Raw genomic sequence first — 24,093 nt, 5'->3', positions numbered from 1 at the left:
TGTAGCCGGGCGCAGTGGCTCACGCCTGTAATCCCAGCACTTTGGGGGGTCGAGGCGGGCAGATCACGAGGTCAGGAGATTGAGACCATCCTGGCTAACACGGTGAAACCCCGTCTCTGCTAAAAATACAAAAAATTAGCCAGGCGTGGTGGCAGGCACCTGTAATCCCAGCTACTTGGGAGGCTGAGGCAGGAGAATGGCATGAACCCGGGAGGCAGAGCTTGCAGTGAGCCAAGATAGCACCACTGTACTCCAGCCTGGGCTACAGAGTGAGACTCCATCTCAAAAAAAAAAAAAAAAAGCCGGTAGTTCCTGCCACTCGGGAGAGACTGAGGTGGGAAGATAAATTGAGCCCAGGAGTTCTAATCCAGCCTGGGCAACAAGTGAGGTCTCATCTCTTAAAAATAATAATGAAAATAAAAATAAACAAAAAAACAGGTTCCAGAGACTACCCAACTTATTTCTACCAAATGAGTAATTCCCATTTATTTAAGGAATCAATAATTCTCCATCTCCAAAGGTTGCTCCTACTCCCACAAAGATTTTCTAGCATACCCCTAACACCTTCTTTTAAACACATAATTGGGCCAGGCGTGGTGGCTCACGCCTGTAATCCCAGCACTTTGGGAGGCCGAGGTGGGCAGATCAGCTGAGGTCAGGAGTTCGAGACCAGCCTGGCCAACATGGCAAAACCCCATCTCTACTAAAAATACAAAAATTAGCCGGGCATGGTGGCACGCGCCTGTAGTCCCAGCTACTCGAGAAGGCTGAAGCAGGAGAATCACTTGAACCTGGGAGGCGGAGGATGCAGTGAGCCAAAATCGCGCCACTGCACTCCGGCCTGGGTGACAGAGCGAGACTTCATCTACACACACACACACACACACACACACACACACACACACACACAAAACACACGATTGTTTATAAACTAGAAGACTTCAATTAATTTTGTAACTACTATTAGACATTACACAGGTGGCAAGAATCTTACATTATTTTTGTATTTTAGTCAGAACAGAATATTGTGAATTTTAGGGATATAGTTTAGATTGATTTTAAAAAATAGCTTTAGAGTCTTATTTTATGCCTAGATACTTATAGTCATTATAGTTTGTGTAGGCCTTTTTAAATTATAATTTTTAGATTAATTACTAATTCCCCCCCCCATGGGGTCATAATGAAAGAATTTTAAAGTAGTGAAAGAACTTTCAAAAGCATAACAAGTTTAAGTTACTGATATGGTTTGGCTATGTCCTTACCCAAATCTCATCTTGAATTGTAGCTCCCATAATTCCACATGTTGTGGGAGGGACCTGGTGGGAGATAATTGAATCACGGGGGCAGTTTCCCCTATACTGTTCTCATGGTAGTGAATGAGTCTCATGAGATCTGATGGCTTTATAAGGGGAAACCCCTTTCACTTGGGTCTCAATTTTTTTTTTGTCTGCCACCATGTAAGACATGCCTATTTCCTTCCACCATGTTATGATGCCTCCCCAGCCACGTGGAACTGTGAGTCCATTAAACTTCTTTTTCTTTATAAATTACCCAGTCTTGGATATGTCTTTATCAGCAGCGTAAAACAGACTAATATAGTTACATTTTAAAAGGAAGAATTTATTGTTGGGTGTGGTGGTGTACCCCTGTAGTCCCAGCTACTTGGGAGACTGAGACAGGATGATCACTTGAGCCCTGGAGTTCAAGGCTGTAGTGCACTATTATCACACTCGTGAATAGCCACTGTACTCTAACCTGGGCAAAACCATGAGACCCTGTCTCTCTCTCTCAAAAAAAAGGATTAATTCATTCAAAAAATATTTACTAAGAACCTATTATGTGTATAAGGCTGGAACTGACATAGGATAATGAGGGATGCTGGGACAATTATAAAACTAGAGAGACAATGCATCTGCTATCAAGAAGTTAGTATTAAGTACATAAATATCTAACAAAATATACAAAGAGTTAAATACCCTAAGAAATACAGCTAAAATGCAGTGAATGTTCAAAGGAGGAAAGAAAGATTACTTCCAGATTGGAGAAGAAAGACAGGCTTAAAAAAAAACACACAGACACGCTTAAGCTAGGCATTGAAGGACAGAAAGAATTTGCACTGATAGAAATAGGGATGGAGAGAGGGATAAGACATTTCAGGCAGATAAGGACTCAGCCTGCTGCCTGTCACAGGGAACACTGAAAACAAAAAACAACAAAATAGCTAACTGGAATGAGGTGGAATAGTACAGTATTTTGGAAAAGCTAAAAGAAGCTGACACAATTAGATAGTGGAGAAAGAATGTTAGCTTAATAAAATGGGGAATATGTGTTCTTTTTCCGGTTATTTGTATGTGTGTGATTTTTTGGAGGGGCCCAACAGTCATAGATGATATCCTAGAAAATGAAGAGCCAGTCTATGGCCATAATACTCTGAATGCACCCAATCTCATCTGATCTCGGAAGCTAAGCAGGGTCAGGCCTGGTTAGTACTTGGATGGGAGAAAATGAAGAGCCAGGCTGGACGTGGTGACTGATGCCTGCAATCCCAGCACTTTGGAGGTCAAGCAGGGAGGATCGCTTGACCTCAGGAGACTGAGGCCAGCCTGGGCAACACAACAAGACCTCGTCTCTACTAAAAACAAAAAAAAATTAGGTAGGCATGGTGGCGGGCACCTGTGGTTCTAGCTACTCAGGAGGCTGAGGAAGGAGGATCATTTGAGACTAAGAGATCAAGGATGCAGTGAGTTGTGATCACACCACTGCATTCCAGCCTAGGTGACAGGGCGAAACCCTGTCTCCAAAAATCAAACAAACAAGAAAAGAAAATGAAGAGTCAATAAAATGTAGATAAAAGTATTTCAGAAAGATCAATCTGGTTACAGGCACAAGATGGACTTGATTCTGGGATAAAATATGTTGCAATAACCTGGCTAGAAAAGGATAGGATCAGTTAATAGGGTTGACAAAGAAAAAAGAGAAAAGAATGGGAGACTTAACTGGCAATGGAATTAAAAGCAAGAAAACAGAATGACCTTTCAAAGGCAATGAACAAATCTTGGGAATGTTCAAGATATGAAAGATGACTGACAGCAGAATCAAAGTCAATTTTAAAGTTTTGAATAGAGAAATGAATAATTAAGTCCTAAAATTTCTAAATAAAAATCTACTCTGGTAGGTAACTGTATAATTTTTTTAAAGTTAGAATACAATTTATTTCAAACCTAACAAAATAAATAAATAATTTCCTCCCCACTCCTATTGCCAAAGGAAGAAGTTTGGCAGAGAGGAGACAAAGTGGTGCTGTGAAAGACACAAAGAAAATATGGTGTCTGCCTGAGTCACATGAATCAAATGTGTTTATGGACCTTTTGCTATTATCACAGACCATGTTCAGAATTTGATGAAAGCTATGGACCCTCAATCCAGAGGGTTCATGCATGCACATATATTTTGCTATAATTCCACTGGCTTCAAGAAACCTATGTATGAATCCCAAATTAAGAACATTTAGCCTATAATTTGACCTTAACAACCTATTTCCAGCAGAAAGAGAAAAAGAATGAGGAGATACTGCATCCTTATTAGTTCCTGAACCTGAATTCATTTTCCATTTGCTACCAACTAAAGCTTTATTTTCACAATCCAGTTCTGCCTTTATTAAACTATGGGACTTTGGGCAGTCACTTCACTTCTGTAAGCCTGAGTTTCTTCATGTCAGGGGTATATAGTACCAATTTTATAGGCATTATTATGAGGATCAAAGATGCCCTTTCATCTCTTGGTTACTCTCAAATTAGTCTGTTCTATTTATCATAAAACTAATCATTTTCTAAAATTATCTTATTCCCATATTTGTTATTATCCTCCAGTCACCCCAACTAATTCACCACTAATGTGAGATCCATTAGAGCAAGAAGGTTCTCCATTAGTGCACTGATGTATTCCCAGCCCAGAGCCCGATACACATCAATGACTAATATCTGTTGACAGTCTGAAGTGAATTAATGTGCATAAAGTACTTAGCTGGGTTTCTCAATAAATATTTATTACTATTATCAAATAGCTTTGATGCTAATCCTTACTTAATCCTTATAAACGTTCTAGTAAAAGCAAGTGGGATACTACACCAATCAACACTGTGGTACAGGTATAAAAACAGACACAGAGATCACCTAAATAGAATCAAAAGTCCAGAAATAAACTAGTATTTATAGTCAATTTGTCAGAGGCATTTGAACCAGGGCGACTCCATTTTGACTGAGGGCTAGGAAAATGAGGCTGGGACTTGCCGGGCTGCATTCTCAGAAAGTTAGGCATTCCTAGCCTCTAGGTGTTTATGGTTAAGGGAACAAATTAATAATGTTTACTAAACAGACCCACACTTGAGAGCTTCCAGCTATCCTGATATCTGGAGAACAAAGGCATTCCTAATTTTGCTTTAAAGTTTATAATATCCATTCTTGCAAAATATAGTAATTAAGAAATTAATCCTTTATCACAAACCCTTGTAGCAGAAGACATCTCCCCATATATACAAGCATTATACCTAGAGTGGATATGTTCCTCCTCTTACTTTCGGGAACGTCCTACTCTGTCTATGGAGTAGCTGTTCTTTCAACACTTTACTTTCTTAGTAAACTTGCTTTTACTTTGCACTGTGGACTCGCCCTGAATTCTTTATTGAGCGAGATCCAAGAACCTTCTCTTCGGGTCTGGATCGGGACCCCTTTCCTGTAACAAACTGATTTTCAACAAAGGGACCAAGATAAATTCAATGAGGGAAATGATATTGGGACAACTGGATATCCATATGCAAAAGTACAAATCCAGACCCCTTCCTCACACCATATACATAATTAACTCAAAGTGTATCACAAACCTAAATATAAGAGCTAAAACTATAAAACTCTGAGAAGTAAAAAACGAGTAAAACTCTGTGATCTTGGGTTAGGCAACAATTTCTTAGATACAACACCCAAAGCAGAAGTGATAAAAAAGATACAGGACTTGAATTTCATTAAAATAAAAACCTTTTCATTAAACTATATGCCATTTTCATACTATGGCTACATACAGAGAGAAGTAAGCATAGTTTCATGGATAAGAACATGGGCTCTGAAGTCAGATTCTTTTAGTCTAAATTTCATTTCCAATAATTACAAGCCATGTGACTGTTGGCAAATTAATCTGCCTCAATTTCTTCAACTGTAGGCTTTGCAAAGTGATTATTAGTAAGTACTTCCTGTTAGTCATTATAGAAACACTGTTTATAGTTGAGCCACATGGTATACCAATTGTACTTCCTGTACAACTTTTTGCTTTTTTCCAGAATTAATAATTGTCTTTTTAATTTTGTTTGCTTACTTTTCTATTAAAGTGTCACTAATTGTTTCCCAAACCCTTTTGATAGGCAAAAGACATTAATACGCTTTTCCCTAAAGAGGAAACACAAACAGCCCATAAACATATGAAAAGGTTTCCAATTTAAAATACATAAAATTTAAATTACAGTGAAGTATCATATTTCACATCCATCATGTTGACAAAATATAGGAAGCCAGACATTAACAGGTATTAACAAGGAAACAGGAAAGGCTATTTGGAAAACAGTAAGGCATCACCTAATAAAATTAGACGGGTGTCCTTCAACCTGGTAATTTTACTTTACAGAGAACCTCCTGCACATAGGCATCAAAACACATATATAAGAATGTTTGTAGACACATGTCTATAAAAGCAAAGAATAACAAGCAAGCTAAATATACATCACCAATAGAATATACAAACTGTGATATATCTGGGTAATAGAATATAGCATAGCAGTGAAAATAAATTTAAAAGTTACATGAATCTGAAAAATACTTAGAGAAAGAAATAAGCACAGAAGAATGAATCCTGTATAATTCCATTAATAATAATGTTCAAAAACAGGCAAAGCTAAATAATGTATTTTTAATGTATACATGCATAGGTGGTAAAACAATAAAGAAAAGCCAGGCACTGATTATCACGCAATTCAATACCAGTGTGGGAAATAGAGATGCTCTCACAGAGAGACAAACAGGTTTCTAAGGTGCTGATAACGTTTTATTTCTTAAACTAGGTGACGGACACATGAGAATTTATTATTTTTTGAACTGCACACATATACTTTACTTTTCTGTATGAGTATTTCACAATTTTAAACAAAGCCTTTGAATTCTGTGAAACTTCTCTTAATATTTGGTCATTCACATTAAATAATCTACCAGGTCTATTTTTCACTCAAATTTCCATTTCTGGCACCCTCCATTCATCTGCTCCAAATGGGACTGCCTGCTGTCTGATATGATGAACTGCTAACATTTTACTATCATCTCAGGAATTCTTCTTGCCTTTTACCTGTGTTGAATCCCTAATCCCATATCCCATATTTTTCTTGTAGTCTCTTATTTTGATGAAACACATCCTCCATCAGCTTCATGAGAAAGGGACATTAATTTTGAAACTCTGCATGCTAGAAAATAGTGTTCCCCATTTTCACACAATGACTGACAGTCTGCCTGAGTATAGACATCTTATATTAGGGACTGTTTCTGTCTATGGTAATTAATAGATCCAACGAGAAATATTGGCTAAAATTATATGTAAGTATGTGTGTGAAAAATATTATATAAATAGATGTTATATTTATACAATCACAGTGTATAATTATTAAATAATTATATATAACGATCTTATATATTATAATTATATAGTCATTCGTTCTTCTCAAACGCATAGATGAGCTGGCAAGAAAGTAAGAAACAGGGAAGACCCAGGCCAAAAGTTAAGTAAGGTGGGAACCCAGAGAGGCACTTAGACCATTAAATCTGGCTTTTATCTTGATGGCATTTGCCAACTGTCTGAACTTGAAGTTTTGTGGTTTCCTGGGGCACACAGAACAGGACACAAAGCCCAAAGTGGGAAGTCTTGCTGCGGAGCCCAGTAGGAAACCTTTCTCCCATCAAGCTGGGATCCCAAAGGATCAAAAGCTCAGTGAAAGGTCGAAACAGAATTAACTTTCTGCTCCTTACCACAATCTCGGGATTAAATTTTAAAAATTAAAAATTAAAAAAAAAGGCCTGTCTTAAAACTTAGCATTGAGAAGGGAGAAGCAAGAAAAAACAAACACAGCTCTCAAACTGATATGGAGCTAAATACATATCATTTACATATTCCAAGAAGTTTCAAGATGAGAATGTAAAGTGGATCCAACTGGTAGTGCCCTCAGGACCCCCAAGAAAAACAAAGGCAAATCCTCTTTGAAGAATCAATCTTCATTCTAGGACTAAGAACTTTAACAAAGTTCCAAGGTAAATGACCATCTCACAATCAAAAAGCATAAAATATGTGAGGAAACAGACCTGTAAAGAGTTCACATAAAGAAATTATCAAATACAATATAAAATAACTGCTTAATACATTTAAATGAAGAGAAACTTGAAACAAGCTTCTAGAATGAAAAGAATTAAAATTAAAAAACAAATAGTCAAGTTTAACATATTAGACACAGCTAAGGAGAAGGGTAAACTAGTAGTGAATTTGTTCAGATACATCTAGATAAATTTAGAATCCAAAATACAATAGAAGATGGAAAATACACAAGTTAAGAAATACGAAGGGAAGAGTAAATAAGTCTTAAATATGTCAAACTGAAGTTCTGAAAGGAAATAAGAGAGTGAAATAAAAGTAGGATTTGAAGAGGCCGTATAGGTTGAGTACCCCTTGTCCAAAATGCTTGGGACCAGAAGTGTTTCAAATTTCAGTTTATTGTTTCCTTTTTTTAAAATTTTGGAGTATCTGCATATACACAATGAGATATCCCAGGGATGGGACCCAAGTCTAAACACACAATTCATTTATGTTTCATATAGACCTTATACACATGGCCTGGAGGTAATTTTAAACAATGTTTTTAATAATTTTGTGCACAAAACAAAGTTTGTGTAAACTGAACCATGAGAAAGCAATGGTGTCACTATCTTAGCCACCCATGTGGAAAATCTATGGTTGTCTGGCATCACCATCATTCCTGATTGAACTTACATGTTACTGATAATCATTTTTCTTACACTTATTCACACATAAGTACTTAACAGTAAAAGACACAACATACCATTAATACAGTGAAAAAACATAATGTACTCAGGATAACCAACCAGCACAGTAACATCACAGAACACCTCTACCAGTTATTAAATAAAAGCAACAACCAACAATGGCAGGCTTTCAGTCTCCCACCTACAATGTTGTTTTTGATGAAAAGGTTACTGAACACGGTATTTTATTTTTTTAGGTGAGAAGAAACATCAGAAGCAGTTGAGGGATGTGTTAAGTCTGTTCTTGCTGTAATGTAACACCTGAGACTGGGTAATTTATAAAAAGGTTTAACTGGCTAATGGTTCTGCATGGTACCAGCATCTGTTCCTGGTAAGGGCCACAGGAAGGTTATAATCATGGTGGAAGGTGAAGTAGGAGCATATGTGTCACATGGCGAGAGCAGAAGCAAGAGAAGGGGGAGGTGCCACACTCTTTTTAAACAGCCAGATCTGAAGAGAATTCAGGGCAAGAACTCACTCATTACCAAGGTGATGGCAATAAACCATTCATGAGGGATCTGCATCCATGATCCAACACCTACCACTAGGCCCCACCTCCAGCATTGGGGATTACATTTCAACATGAGATTTGGAGGGTGCAAACATCCAAACCATATCATTCTGCCCCTGGCCCCTCAATTTCATCTCCTTCTCACATTGCAAAATACCATCACCCCTTCTCAATAGTTCCCCCAAAGTCTTAACTTGTTTCAGCATCAAGTCCAAAGTCCTAAGTCCCATCTAAGACTCATCTCCTTCCACCTATGAGGTGAAAGCAGCCCGAGATGCACTTATGAGCCTGTAAAACCAAAACAAATTATTTACTTCCAAGATACAATGGTGGTACATGCATTGGGTGAACATTCCCATTCCAAAATGGAGAAACTGGCCAAAAGAAAGGTGCTAAAGCCCTATGAAAGTCTGAAACCCAGCAGGATAGTCATTAAATCTTAAAGCTCCAAAAATAATCTCTTTTGACTCCATGTCCCACATCCAGGGCACACTGATACAAGGGGTGGGCTCCCAAGGCCTTGAGCAGCTCTACCTATTGCTTGTAGGGTATAACCCTGCTAGCTTTTCTCAGAGGTTAGAGCTGAGTGCCTGCAGCTTTTCCATGCTCAGGATGCAAGTTGCCGGTGGCTTTACCATTCTAAGGTCTGAAGTGTGGCAGCCCCTTTCCCACAATTCCACTAGGTGATGCTCCAGTGGGGTCTTTGAGGGGGGCTCCAACCCCCCATTTCCCCTCAGCATTGCCCTAGCAAAGTTTCTCTGCAGGGGTTCTGCCCTTGCAGCAGGCTTCTACTTGGGGACCTGGCTTTCTCATATATGCTCTGAAATCTAGGCAGAAGCTGCCTAGCCTTCTTCACTCTCGCATTCTATGTGCATGCAGGCTTACCAACCACATGGAAGTGGTCAAGGCTTACAGTGCTTGTGCCCTCTAGAGCAGCAGCCCAAGCTGTGCCTGGGGCATTTTGAGCCCTGGCTGGAGCATGAGTAGCCAGGATACAAGGTGCAGTGTCCTGAGGCTGAGCAGGGCGTCAGTGCCCTGGGCCTGGGCCCTGAAACCATTCTTTCCTCCTAGGTCTCTGGACCTGTGATGAGAGGGACCTTCCCAAAGACATCTGAAACAACTTTGAAACCTCTTCCCCATTGTCTTAGATATTAACAGTTGGTTCCCTTTTAGTCATGCAAATCTCTCTAGTAAGTGGTTACTCCAAAGCCCTCCTGGATTCTTCTTCTACCACAGGGCCAGGCTGCAAGTTTTCCAAACTTTTACAGTCTGCTCCTGCTTTAAAATAAGTTCCAGCTTTGTTTTTTCTTCAAACAGGGTTTCACTCTTTTGTCCGGGCTAGAGTGCAGTGGCATGATCACAGCTCACTGCAGCCTCAATCTCCCAGACTTCAGTGATCCTCCTGCCTCAGCCTCTGGACTAGCTGGGACTACTGGCATATACCACCACATCCAGCTGATAACTTCTTTTATTTTTAGTAGAAACGAAGTCTCACTATGTTGCCCAAGCTGGTCTCAAACTCCTGAACTCAAACAATCCTCCCACTTTGGCCTCCCAGTGCACCCGGCCTATGAAGTCCAACTTTAAGTCATTCCTCTGCTCCTGTATCTGATACCAGGCTGTGAAAAGCAGCCAGGCCACCTCTTGAATGCTTTGCTGCTTAGAAATTTCTTCTGCCGGCTGGGCGTGGTGGCTCACGCTTGTAATCCCAGCACTTTCGGAGGCCGAGGTGGGCGGATCACGAGGTCAGGAGATCGAGACCATGGTGAAACCCCATCTCTACTAAAAATACAAAAAAATTAGCCGGGCGTGGTGGCGGGCGCCTGTAGTCCTAGCTACTCAGAGAGGCTGAGGCAGGAGAATGGCGTGAACCCGGGAGGCGGAGCTTGCAGTGAGCTGAGATTGCGCCACTGCACTCCAGCCTGGGCGACAGAGCGAGACTCTGTCTCAAAAAAAAAAAAAAAAATATTTCTTCTGCCAGATACTCTTGATCACTCTCAAGTTCAACTTTCTACAGGTTCCTATGGCACGAACAACACAATGCAGGCAAACTCTTTGCCAGGGCATAACATGGTGACTTTTACTCCAGTTCCCAATAAACTCCTCATTTCCACCTGAGACCTCATTAGCCTGGCTTTCACTGTCCATATTTCTATCAGCATTTTGGTCAAAATTATTTAACCAAGTCTTTAAGAAGTTCCAACTTTTCCTTGTCTTCTTGTCTTCTTCTGAGTCTTCCAAACTCTTCCAACCTCTGCCCATTATCCAGTTCCAAAACTGCTTCCACATTTTCAGTTATCTTTATAGCAACGTCCTACTCTTCAGTATCAATTTTCTGTGTTGTCCATTCTTGCATTGCTATAAAGAAATACTTGAAGCTAGGTAATTGATAAAGAAAACAGGTTTATTTTGGCCTGGAGTTCTGCAGGCTGTACAAGAAGCATGCTACCAGTATCTGTTTCTGGTGAGGGCTTCAGAAGCTTACAATCACGGTGGAAGGTAAAGCTGGAACAGCCACAACACGTGGCAAGAGTGGGAGCCGACAGCAGGGATGTGCACCACTCTCTTTTAAACAACCCGATCTCGACTGAACTCAGAACCAGAACTCACTCATTACCAAGCGGATAGCACTAAGCCATTCATAAGGGATCTGCCCCTATGATCCAATACTTTCCACTGGGCCCTACCTCCAGCATTGGTGATTACATTTCAACATAAGATTTGGAGGGGACAAATATTCTAACCCTACAAGGGACCAGAAGGTGGGTCCTCTAGGGATGAGAATGTATGCTGCTAGGTGGCTTCTTAAAATTTTTTTTCCAGTCATCTGCTTCATTAACAATGGTTTTTGTCTTGAAAGTCTGTCCCTCATTTTATAAAATGACATCATTTCTTGCTCTGTTTTGACTTGTGTCATGTCAGCACTCAAAATTTCAGATTTTGGAGCAGTGCAGATTTTCAGATTAGGAATGTTTAACCTGTGGCTGAAGTTTTCAGAACTGAGGAAACATCAAACTACAGATTCATGAAGCCCAGTGAATCACAAGATTTAAAGAGAAGTAATACATTATGGTAAAACTGTAGAATATTAAAGACAATTATCTTAAAAGTGGCCCTAACCCCCAAAATACTAAATGACATATGAGTAAATTTGCTCATTTCAGCACTATTTGAAAGAGAAAAGGATGAAAAAAACCCAATGGCCATCAACAGGAGACTGGCTGAATACACTGGAATATGTCCACACAACAGAATACTATGCAACTGCAGAGAAAATAATGGAAAAGATTTCTGTGTACTAATAAGAAGTGATCAGAATATCTTAAATTTAAAAAACCAATAGGCAAGCCAGGTGCAGTGGCTCATGCCTGCAATCCCGGCACTTTGGGAGGCCGAGGTGGGTGGATTGCTTAAGCCTAGGGGTTTGAGATCAGCCTGGGCAACATGGCAAAACACTGTCTCTATGAAAAATACAAAAATTAGGGGGCACGGTGGTGCACACCTGCAGTCCCAACTATTAAGGAGGCTGAGGTGGAAGAATAGCTTGACCCCAGGGAGTCAAGGCTGCAGTGAGCTATGATCATGCCACTGCACATCAGCCTGGGTGACAGAGTGAGACCTTGTCTCAATAAATAAATAAATAAATAAATAAATAAATAAATAAATAAAGCAATATGCAGAACCATACGTATGTTATTTTATTTATTATTTTTTTAAAATTTTAAATAGAGACAGGGTCTCACCACATTGCCCAGGCTGGTCTCAAACTCCTGAGCTCAAGTGATCTGCCTGCTTTGGCCTACCAAAGTGTTGGAATTACAGGTGTGAGCCACTGCGTCTGGCCAATGTTATCTTTTATATAAGGGGGAAATATAAATATATGTTTACATATTTTGAAGTGCATTGATAAAAGCAAAAACTAATGAAAATAATTACTTGTAGGATATTACAAGCAAAAAAAGCTATACTTTTCTAAATATATATTGTTTTATACTTCAACATTTTAGTCATGTAAATAATTTTTGTTTTATAAGCATGTTAAACACTTTGTACAAATCAATTACCACAATTAACATAAAAGGGAACAAATTAACTTAATGGTGTATTAAGAATTATTCCAAGTGACTTTAACAATTATTTGACTGCACATCTCTAGTGAGATAAATATACTTTAAGGAAAAAAAAGAACTGAAAATAAATTTTAAACAGTATTCAGTAATCATATTGTTGGTTATTTTTAATGGTAGCACAGTTTGTTATTTTGAACATCATATACATACATATTTGGATAAAGCAAATAGGTAGTTAGGTTAATGTCATTAGGAACCAAGACTTTCGTTGTAAGGGAAGAGATAATTATATAAAAATCAAAAAAGTAAAAAACCCTATAATCGTAATTTTGAAATGAAAATGTCAGGGTGAACTCTTGATTCCTTTTGTCCTTCCTTTTGAAATATCAGTACGGGCTGGGCGCAGTGGCTCACCCCTGTAATCCCAGCACTTTGGGAGGCTGAGGCAGGTAGATCATGAGGTCAGGAGTTCAAGATCAGCCTGGCCAAGATGGTGAAACTCCATCTTTACTAAAAATACACAAATTAGCCAGGTGTGGTAGCAGGTGCCTGTAATCCCAGCTACTTGGAAGGCTGAGGCAGAGAATTGCTTGAACCCAGGAGGCGGAGGTTGCAGTGAGCCAAGATAGTGCCACTTTCACTCCAGCCTGGGTGAGAGCAAGACTCCGTCTCAAAAAAAAAAAAAAAAAAAATCAATATGAACTCACAATTCTAGATATGTCTACTACCAAGGCCTATAAGCAATAACCAGAATAGTAGCAATGAGTTAGTCTAGTGCCCAGTTTCAGAGGTCTAAATACCATTTCCAGCTTCTGGAGGCAGCCTGTATTTCTTGGCTTACAGGTTCTTCCTCAATTTTAAAGCGGGCAAGCAACACAGCATCTTCAAATCTCTCAGGCTCTGACTTGCTCTTCTGTTTCTTTCTCTTTAAAAGACACCAGTGATTACACTGGGCTCCCCCAAATAATCCACGATATTCTGTTTATTTTAAGGTCAACTGATTAGCAAGCTTAATTCCATTTGCAACCTCAATTCCTCTCTGCCATATAAAATAACATATTCACAGGTTCCAGGGATTCAGACCTCAGCATTCTGGGGATGCTGTTATTCCACCTGCCACAGGTTGCTAAAGTCATTGTATTATTTCAGAAGAACAGCAGAGATATTGATTAAACTTGGACTTTTATATTACCTATACATGTTAAAATGTGTAGGGCAAAATCCTAAGGAATCCACTAAAAAACTACAGGAACAATTTCAGTAGAGTTTCAGAAAATAAGACCAATATATAAAAATCAATTGTATTTCTGTAATTTGCAATTAACAATCCAAAAATAAAATCAAGAGAACAATTCCATTTACAATACCACTGGTAAGAATAAAATATGCAGGAATAAATATAGCCAAATAAATGCAAGATTTAAACACTGAAAACTATGTAATGCTGTTGAAGAAATTAAAAAAGACATAAATAAAGACATCCAGTGATCATGGATTGGAACACTGAGTATTATTAAGTTGGCAATACTTCTCAAATTGATCTACAGATTCAAAGCAATGCCTATCAAAATTACACCTGGCTTCTTTGCAGAAGTTGACAAAATCACCCTACAATTCGTATGGGAAATTCAAGGGACCCAAAATAAGTTTTTTAAAAAAGAACAAAGTTGGAAACAGTATACTTCCTGATTTCGAAACTTACTACAAAAAGCTACAGTAATCAAAAGACAGTGTAGTACCGTGATCGATATATAAACCAATGATATAGAATTGAGGGTTCAAAAACAAACACATACATTTATGGTCAATTGACTTTTGACAAGGGTGCCAAGATAATTGAATAGGAAAAGAAACCTTTTCAATTAAATCATGCTGGGATAACTGGATATCCACCTGCAAAAGAATGAAGTTGGACTCATTCCTCATATCATACATAAAAATTAACTCAAAATGGATCACAGACTTGCATGTATGAGCCAAAACTAGAAAACTCTTAGAAGAAGACTCTAAGCCCCCTTTCACAGGCACCTAGTACCTGGAATTCTTGAGCCTTTATAGGATAGTGATATGGATTAGCTTGCACTTTCATTCTCTTTCTACAAGTAGTTTTCAGTTTTCTCTTCTAAATATTTATCAACTTGCTTTCTATCTTCCTAAATTTTGTTAGCATCTTATATCCCTACTCTTCTTTGTCCTTTAGCTTTATTCCTTTTTCCAAATTACTATAACTTAATGAAGTTTGAGGAGACAATGGAGATAAACACAGGAATTAATTTCTACACCAAGCCTCTGGGGTAGCTATTATTATCTCCATTTTCCAAACGAGAAAACTAAGGCCAATGGAGTTTAAATAACTTGTCTAAGACCATAGGAAGTAGCTGAGCTAGAATCTGACTCTCAGGGTCATTTCCTTACCAGTTTTCAATACTATCCTCAAAATAATATTAAGTTCCCCATTCTTGAAATAATCAAAGCTGGCAATGAACACCCTGAAATCCCTAGGAAGAGGACTGGTTCCTGCTGTAGGGATAGTAATGATTGGCAGAACCTTGTAGCAAGGTTGAGCACCATGTAGACTAAGAATAAAGTCAAGGTTTAGAACTGTTATGATCATGATCGGAGGGAGCTGAAGAGTGAAGTGAGAAGGAAGAATCAAGGAAAACTCTCAAGTTTTCCTGATGCCATTCACAGAGACAGAATACAGAAAGCCTTCTTAAAGAGTTCTAATTTATTAAATACGAATTTACCATGTGCTTGAAAATCATAGCTCCCATTACTATTACTTTTCTGTGTTGAGCATCATGGAATCCAAAAATGGAAACAGAAGCATTTCACAAAATGTCTTGCATTAAGCAGAACAGGACACTTACAGCCCAATATATGATGTGCTTTCAAGCAAATAAATGAAACCTTACCTCACTTAAAACCATCTTCAGATAAGATACTTAAGCCATAGGAACTTCCGACCTGCTGAGTCAGACCACATAAAAATATACCTTGCTTATACCTCTGGTAGAATTCGGCTGTGAATCTATCTGGTCCTGGACTCTTTTTGGTTGGTAAGCTATTGATTATTGCCACAATTTCAGAGCCTGTTATTGGTCTATTCAGAGATTCAACTTCTTCCTGGTTTAGTCTTGGGAAGGTGTATGTGTCAAGGAATTTATCCATTTCTTCTAGATTTTCTAGTTTATTTGCGTAGAGGTGTTTGTAGTATTCTCTGATGGTAGTTTGTATTTCTGTGGGATCGGTGGTGATATCCCCTTTATCATTTTTTATTGCGTCTATTTGATTCTTCTCTCTTTTCTTCTTTATTAGTCTTGCTAGCGGTGTATCAATTTTGTTGATCCTTTCAAAAAACCAGCTCCTGGATTCATTAATTTTTTTGAAGGGTTTTTTGTGTCTCTATTTCCTTCAATTCTGCTCTGATTTTAGTTATTTCTTGCCTTCTGCTAGTTTTTGATCAAACCATACTACAAGGCTACAGTAACCAAAATAGCATGGTACTGGTACTAAAACAGAGATATAGATCAATGGAACAGAACAGAGCCCTCAGAAATAATGCCGCATATCTACAACTATCCGATCTTTGACAAACCTGACAAAAACAAGAAATGGGGAAAGGATTCCCTATTTAATAAATGGTGCTGGGAAAACTGGCTAGCCATATGTAGAAAGCTGAAACTGGATCCCTTCCTTACACCTTATACAAAAATTAATTCAAGATGGATTAAAGACTTCAATGTTAGATCTAAAACCATAAAAACCCTAGAAGAAAACCTAGACAAAACCATTCAGGACATAGGTGTGGGCAAGGACTTCATATCTAAAACACCAAAAGCAATGGCAACAAAAGCCAAAATTGACAAACGGGATCTAATTAAACTAAAGAGCTTCTGCACAGCAAAAGAAACTACCATCAGAGTGAACAGGCAACCTACAAAATGGGAGACAATATGTTTATTGTGGCACTACTCATCTGACAAAGGGCTGATATCCAGAATCTACAATGAACTCAAACAAATTTACAAGAAAAAAACAAACAACCCCATCAAAAAGTGGGCAAAGGACATGAACAGACACTTCTCAAAAGAAGACATTTACACAGCCAAAAAACACATGAAAAAATGCTCATCATCACTGGCCATCAGAGAAATGCAAATCAAAACCACAATGAGATACCATCTGACACCAGTTAGAATGGCAATCATTAAAAAGTCAGGAAACAACAGGTGCTGGAGAGGATGTGGAGAAAAAGGAACACTTTTACACTGTTGGTGGGACTGTAAACTAGTTCAACCATTGTAGAAGTCAGTGTGGCGATTCCTCAGGGATCTCGAACTAGAAATACCATTTGAAACCTAAAGTATAATTAAAAAAAAAAAAAAATACCCACAAAAAACAAAAAAAAAAAAGAAATACCATTTGACCCAGCCATCCCATTACTGGGTATATACCCAAAGGACTATAAATCATGCTGCTATAAAGACACATGCACACGTATGTTTACTGTGGCACTATTCACAATAGCAAAGACTTGGAACCAACCCAAATGTCCAACAACGATAGACTGGATTAAGAAAATGTGGCACATATACACCATGGAATACTATGCAGCCATAAAAAATGATGAGTTTATGTCCTTTGTAGGGATGTGGATGAAACTGGAAATCATCATTCTCAGTAAACTATCACAAGGACAAAAAACCAAACACTCATAGGTGGGAATTGAACAATGAGAACACATGGACACAGGAAGGGGAACATCACACTCCAGGGACTGTTGTGGGGTGGCGGGATGGGGGAGGGATAGCATTAGGAGATATACCTAATTCTAAATGACGAGTTAATGGGTGCAGCACACCAACATGGCACATGTATACATATGTAACAAACCTGCACATTGTGCACATGTACCCTAAAACTTAAAGTATAATAATAATAAAATGAAATAAAAAAATATATATATATATATATACTTTGCTTAAAGTGCATGGATAAACACAGACTGCTGTAGCACAGGGAGAACAGGTGTAATCTTATACCTTTGATAATGAAGAATTGTACTTTGCCTAAATTAGAAAATAAATTTTCTAAATTTTATTTCCACCTTTCACCCAACAGGAAAACAACATAATTATTAACTTCTTTTTCTACAACTTGAAAAGTTTAAAAAAAAAAGGATATAATGACAACTTTTCTAAAATGATCTGGCCTCAAACAAAAAAAAAAGCCACTGAAACACCATTAATGAAAGCAGGAGAACAGACAGAATATAGGCTTTTTGATGTTGTGCAAAGGCTAATGCAGTTGCTTACCCTCAAAATCAACGTGTGGGGCATTATCCAATAATCAGCATTTATGTAAGCTACTATTCTGCCAAAACAGGAAGAAAACAAGCAGGTTTGAAGTTTAAAAACCAAAGAGGTTCATATAGAAGCCTCTAATGAAGCATATTTCAGACCAACAGCCATACCATCCCCTCCCCAGACTCATCTGAATGTCATGATGATCTAGAATAAAAGACATACTTCAGACCAGGCGTGGTGGCTCACACCTGTAATCCCAGCACTTTGGGAGGCCAAGGTAGGTGGATCATGAGGTCAGGAGTCCGAGACCAGCCTGACCAACATGGTGAAACCCCATCTCTACTAAAAATACAAAAATTAGCCGGTTGTGGTGACATGTGCCTGTAATCCCAGCTACTCAGGAGGCTGAAGCAGGAGAATCACTTGAACCCGGGAGGCAGAGGTTGTAGTGAGCTGAGATTGTGCCACTGCACTCCAGCCTGGGTGACAGAGTGAGATTCTGTCTAAAAAAAAAAAGACATACTTCATAAGCAAACTGTAAATATCATTAGGGCAATCATTTCAGAGCTTCTTTCCAGTCACAATTTGCTTATATAAGCAGCTAATTTAATCTCAATTCAATTGAAGAGACATTTGAGTATGTCCTGCATGGCAGGCCCTGATATACTTCTTAGGCACTAGGGAAATAAGCAGACTAGAAGTTCCCATTGATTAAAATTTAGTCCTTTCCTTCAAAGAGCTCACGCAGGGGGGAAATAGGTAAACAGTCACTGTACACTACGGCTATGAAATAATACATGAGAGCTCATAAATGGCACATCCAGTCTTTCTTGTGGAACACATGTTAATATAATCATATGGGAAAAGGATTCACAAGGATGATATCTGGCATGAAGATTTTGTTAAATCAAATGCTATAAAAATTTAAAGTACCACCCTTACTAAACATCAATCTGGTTAGGGAAGAGGCAAAAGTACAAATCCTCTAATTACCTACAAAAGATTAGAATTCCCAATAATCAGTGAAGAAATGTTAGTATAGAGATTTTCCAACTTAAAAATGAGTTGATGGTGGGAATACCAAGACACATTTCTCCCAACAGTGTTATAAAATATTGGTAAATTCTATGGGTGGCTCCACTCCCAAGCCTACTTATCCACAATATGCTAAAATGCCATTTTTTATGAAACCCAGCTAATAATATAGTTCAGTTGATTAACACAGAAAAACTCAATTAAAAGTGGTTTTTATATATAATGAACAACGGTTCTTATGCTTAAGGAAAAGCTGTTTAATTAAAGGAATGAAAAGGATTAAATGAAACAAGCTAGACATGTATATGTACTAGGCACTTTATAAGCATTATACAAATTTAATCCTCACAACCACCTAAGACATATTTCTTAAAAGAATAAAGATACAGAGATACAAATATGGAATCACAAAAGAATATAAATAGTGCACAAGTTCATTTTTTGCAAGCTTTCAATAATCATATTTTTAAAATTTCACTCTAAGTCTATGGCTCCTCCCTCCCATTTACTTCTCTATTAAATTCAGGATGGACAATTCTAAACTATTGCTATTGGGAAAATGTCATGTTTCCATTGCATCTGAGTGTCATTCATTCACTCAACAAATGTTTATTGAGCTCCTAGATGCTAACTGCCTTAGGACAAGTAAATAACTACAAAAGGAGTTTACAATTAAGAAAACTAAACAAGCAGATCACAGTCTTGTTGCTAGAATAGACGAAATATAGTATGTACAAGGCACCATCGATTTGTAAGATGAAAAGCTAAGGAAAAGAATTTGTAAGATGAAAAACTAAGAAAAAGAACTATCAAGTATGACACAATACTTTATCACTTAGATTTTACATTTTTATATAAAAAAGAATTCATTCTACTTTTCTACAGAAGAAATAGCTCTTTTATACTTATATAGATTCATTATATATTACTTATGGAGACATATATATAATACATATAAATGAAAGCAGAATAAAATACTTAAGGTATTCCTGACCATTTCTTCATAGGTGGAGTCCTACTCTCTTTTGAATCACTCGGACCAATATAGTTTTCTGTGCCTCACAAGAACATTGGTGATGGAATGTTTCATATAACTAAACACCTTCATATGCCAGCTTTACAATTATTTAGAGCTATCTCACTTTTTTTGTTGTTGTTTTGTTTTGAGACAGGGTCTCCCTCTGTCATCCAGGCTGGAGTACAGTGTCACGATCATGGCTCACTGCAATCTCAACCTCCTGGGCTCAATTGATCCTCCCACCTCAGCCTCTCCAGTGGCTGGGACTACAGGTACATGCTACCATGCCTGGCTAATTTTTTAACTTTTTGTAGAGATGTGGTCTCACTATGTTGCCCAGGCTGGTCTCAAATTCCTGGGCTCAAGCAATCCTCCCACCCTGAACTCCAAAACTGCTGGGATTACAAGTGTGAGCCACTGCACCAGCCCGTACTTTTTTTTTTTTTTTTTTTTTGGTAGAGACAAGGTCTAGCTATGTTGCCTAGGTTGGTCTTGAACTCCTGAGCTCAAGCAATCCTCCCACCTCAGCCTCCCAAAGTGTTGGAATTACAGGCATGAACCATGGTGCCTGGCCTCAGCCTTACTTTTGACTCTCACTTTAGGAATGTTGCTCAACCCACCTGATTGAACACCCACGCCTCCTCACAAGCATTCAGTTTTTAGTGGTTAAAAGAGCACTCCAGTTTTATCTCTAAGAAGTTTCAACACCTATACGTTTTGTAAATTTTGATCCTGGTTTTGGTGCTCACTTATGTTCAGGCAATGAGAATCATGGTAGAATTGTTATCTGACCAACAGCATTGTTAAGACACTATCTCCCAGTGCTTTAGGAGGCCAAGGTGGGCAGATCCCTTGAGGTCAGGAGTTTGAGACCAGCCTGACCAACATGGTGAAACCCTGTCTCTACTAAAAATACAAAAATTAGCCGGGCGTGGTGGCACACACCTGTAAACCCAGCTACTCGGGTGGCTGAGGCAGAAGGGTTGCTTGGACCTGTGAGGTGGAGGTTGCAGTGAACCGAGATCATGCCACTGCACTCCAGCCTGGGTGACAGAGTGAGAACTCTGTCTCAAAAAAAAAAAAGACATTATCATTTTAAATGTAAAAATGGAATGTATCTTAGAATTGAGAAAATACAGTAAGTTTCCATTAGACAGTTTTCCAATTTAAATAATATTTCTACACATATCTCATTTTCTCCTCAAAAACTCTGAGGCTAGCATTATTATCTACATTTAAAAAAAAATAAAGTCAAGTTTGCACCAGTTAAGCGGTAAGTTACAGTAAAGCCAGGAAGAGAATCCTAGTTTGTTGATTTTAAAACCTACCTTCTTTCTACTACAAGACAGTAGAAGTACAGAACTAACAGTATTGATACTGGGTTGGCAAACTACAGCCTATGGGAAATCCAGCCCACCACCTATTTTTGCATGGCCCAGGATCAGAGAATGATCTTTACATTTTTAAAAGGTGGAGGGCAGGGGGAGGAGAGAGACTAATGACACGTGAAAATTATGTGAAATTCAAATTTCAGTGTCCATAAAGTGTTGTTAGAACACAGACACATTCAGTTACATATTGTCTGTGGCTACTTTCACTCTACAACAGCAGAGCTGAGTAGCTGCAACAGAGACTAACATAGCCCACAAAGCCTGAAATACTATCTGGCTTTTAACAGAAAACATTTGCTGATTCCTGGTAAAATGACAGGTGCCACCAAAGGACAGAAAATAGAAAAATCAGTGCAAGCTGGACTGATCAGAAAAAGCTTCAGGACTTTATTTTAAATGAATGTGTGCTACATGTCCATTAAATCAAATTTTACAAAAACATTTAACTGTGTTACAGTAGAAAGCACAAAGAAACAAAGGTCCTTGCACTACAGGAGTTCTAAATTTTATTGAGGAAACACACAAAAATCTGCATAAAATTATCTTCGATAAGTTTGACACAGTAACAGTGAAAAAGTACAATACCAGTGCAAACAATTGATGAGTGGAGATGCCAAAATTGTTATAGGTGCTCAGAGAAGACAGAGCAAATGAATGAGCTAATGTAGTCTGAAAGCGCTTCATGAGTTTTAAAGGATGGGTAGGAGTTGAAAAAGTGAAGAAAATGGAAGGCATTGCCAACAAAATAAATTTGGCAATTGTTAAGTGCAAGAAACACTTAGGAAATTAACACTGCTTAGGGCATGACTTTGGAGGGCTTTTAACACTAGCCTTTAATGGTGGACCGCTTGCTCTGATCCCTAAATTTGGTGAAGGTGCTTGGAAAATAGTCTTCACTCTTAGAGAATAAGTGATAAATTGGGCAAGGGCAGAAAAACTGAATACTATAAAATAAGGCTAGTGTGAAAATAATTGCTAATTGACATTTGCTCTCTTATAATAATGGACTTGCTTTCAGGTTTGGGGAATCAAAGAGGAAGACATAAATTGTCAAATTTTGATAAAATAAAAGTAACAAGCCTGAATCTGTACATATCATGAGACCTATTACAAGCCTATTACAAGACCTATTACAAGAGTTTCAACCACATAATTATTTTAAATCTCAAAGTAACATATTGTAAATACAACACATTTTACCTAAAAGCTGGTATTGAAATAGAGATTCTATTATTCTATGAAGTATAACCGCTTTTAGGAGAAAGGGAGTATAGCCCTAGTTATACCATCTTAAGGGAACTGGTGGGGAAATAACATTGTTCTTATAGAATGGGGTTAAATAGGCCAGGATTTGGGTTTCTCATTCAGTTAGCACTAAAGTAGACAGCATTCTAGGCACCAGCAAAATTCAGACACAATTCCTACCCTTATGAACCTCAACAGTTTTGAGGAATACACAGTCGACCAATAATTACAATTCAGAGGACTAAAGAGAATAGAGAATGCTCTGCTTGTCTACAATGTGATATGCCTACTAGGAGATAATGACCAAAACCAACAAAATTATATGATCAAATCCTAAGGAAAGCCAGGAGAAAGGAGAGAAAGGGGAGAAAGGGAAGGAGGAAAAACCTTCCTTGCCTAGAGAACAAGAAACAAGAAATGTAAGTTGTATGTTTTTACATGAATGTCTCAAATCTAAATAGGAATAATACATCAACATCTAGGCTGCTTAAGTTTATTAAGAGAGTTATTGATGAGTCATGAATGGGCACAGTAGCAGTCTTAATCACTGTTGTCACAAATTCTGTCAAAGTCTAGGAGTCTGGTAGTGGAGGCTAAATACTGAAGTTTAATTGCAGCCAGCTATTTAAATCAAGGCACCACTGTTTTTAAAATGTCCTTATTAGCATTACTTTGAAGAGAATGAAAAGAAAGCAACCAGATGGCTGGCTGAGGGTTGTGGTGGGTCTGAAGTGTTCCTTACTCCAAGGCATGCCATTAAGCAGCAGACTTCAGGATTCTAAAAACTACATCATGAATCATGCTGTTAGAGATCATCTAACTCAAATCTTACTTTATGAAAGGAAACAACTAGGTGTTCATTACGTACCAAGCACGATTTTGAACAGTACCATTAAAGTATTCTCATTTTAAGGTGACTCAGAAATACTAAATAACTTTCCCAGAGCCATTTTTGGTAGCACCGGAGCTTGGATTTGACTTTTTATTTTATAATTACTATTTTTAGAGATAGGGTCTCATTCTGTCTCCCAGGCTGGAGTGCAGTGGCACGATCACAGCACACTGCAACCTCAAACTCCCAGGCTCAAGTGATTCTCCCATCTCAGTCTCTCAAGTAGCTGGGACTAACAGGTGTGCACCACCATGCCTGGTTGTTTTGTTTTGTTTTGTTTTAGTAGAGACAAGTTTTTGCTGTTGCCCAGGCTGGGGAGCTTGGATTTAAACAAGTATGTCAGGTGCCAAAGTGTTCTTTCTTTCCATGATAATGAGGCCCAGGAAGAGAAAAATAACTGACCAGAGTCATACAACTTGTTAGTGGCACAGACAGGATGTCTACTTAAATCTGGAAAAAGTCCATGGCCAAAAACACACACAGAAGCATATAGGAAAAGGAC

At 38.3% G+C, this 24,093-nt stretch overlaps 1 protein-coding gene across 4 annotated transcripts in view; it reads right to left on the bottom strand.

The window, feature by feature from the left end:
• PPME1 (protein phosphatase methylesterase 1) overlaps positions 1-24,093 on the bottom strand; it is an 88,624-nt gene that overhangs the window by 56,583 nt on the left and 7,948 nt on the right. The gene's annotated exons all lie outside the window — the stretch shown is intronic.

The sequence above is a fragment of the Symphalangus syndactylus genome, chromosome 6 (assembly GCF_028878055.3).
Source record: "Symphalangus syndactylus isolate Jambi chromosome 6, NHGRI_mSymSyn1-v2.1_pri, whole genome shotgun sequence".
NCBI lineage: Eukaryota > Metazoa > Chordata > Mammalia > Primates > Hylobatidae > Symphalangus > Symphalangus syndactylus.
The sequence above is the reverse complement of the archived record's forward strand: the minus strand, read 5'-3'. Positions and strand labels throughout refer to the sequence as shown.